Source organism: Doryrhamphus excisus, chromosome 20, assembly GCF_030265055.1.
Source record: "Doryrhamphus excisus isolate RoL2022-K1 chromosome 20, RoL_Dexc_1.0, whole genome shotgun sequence".
NCBI classification, from domain to species: Eukaryota; Metazoa; Chordata; class Actinopteri; order Syngnathiformes; family Syngnathidae; genus Doryrhamphus; species Doryrhamphus excisus.
In genome coordinates, this window is record NC_080485.1 from 8,854,418 (window position 1) to 8,855,464 (window position 1,047).

The 1,047-nt window shown below is 32.5% G+C and overlaps 1 long non-coding RNA gene across 1 annotated transcript in view; it reads left to right on the forward strand.

Annotated features, from left to right (window-relative positions):
* LOC131108080 (uncharacterized) overlaps positions 1–1,047 on the forward strand; it is a 59,712-nt gene that overhangs the window by 50,961 nt on the left and 7,704 nt on the right. The window lies entirely within an intron of this gene.

The following is a 1,047-nucleotide window of genomic DNA, read 5'->3' on the forward strand; positions in this document are numbered from 1 at the left end:
ACATGTTTGAGACCACTGCTCTCGAATCAACAGCGACAACTTAGTGTGTGATGATGTTTTATTGATTCACAGTCATGATGAATGGATGAAAAAAGGATGATTTGAAGCGACTCAGCCAGTGTTTATCCACAACGATCACCTCTATACTTGTCAGTACCAGAATTGTCTCTGGTGTGTCTTGTGTGTGTCTTGTGTGTGTGTGTGTGTTTGTGTGTGTCACATCACATGTACATTTGAAATGAGGTCCTAGTCCCTGAGAGCTCAGCTTGCTATCATTTGTGAATGTGAAGAAGGAGCACAGTGTAGCTCACACTCTCAGCTTGAAGGCACCACCGAGCCATACAGATGCTACATGTATAGCAAGGGGCGTGTACAGTAATAATCAATATCAGTAATGATCAATATTAACCCACTTGAACTAGGGAATGGCATACAACTTTAAATAACACAAAACAGAATATTTAACAAATATGACAGTAGTGACTGTACATAAGCGCAAAGCAACAGTAAACAAACCTTTCAAGTCTGCTATTTGGTATATTTAGCTGCTTTAAGTCATCTCCTTAAAAGGCAAGATTATTTCAGAAAAAAATAATTAGTTTGCGCTTGAGTCTTAATGAAGTTTGTTCTAACAATAAATTAGTAGATTTTGTACAAAAGAGCGCTGTAATTAGGAGGAAACTGACTGCTGTAACATTATGACGCAATAATTAGTTATGGGAAAAGTACAAGAAAAATATATTTTCATGAGTGAATTTCAAAGTGAAATTCAAAATTCAAAACACTTTCTTTGGAATCCTGTCATATATTATTTAGGTTATGTTATGAAAGCCGCTATACGGTTGTACTCTAAATATTATGACTAAATTAGAAACTTTTTTTCTTGACAAAATAGAATTTTATTCTCCAATCATTACAATTTTCATCTTGTAAAATGTATATAAAATTAAAATAAAATAAAATTAAAATATTTTTTTTCTTAAATTTGCAATTTGGTTCTTGTAAAAATTTTAAAACTTTTTAATCTTTTTAGTATTGCAACTTTTC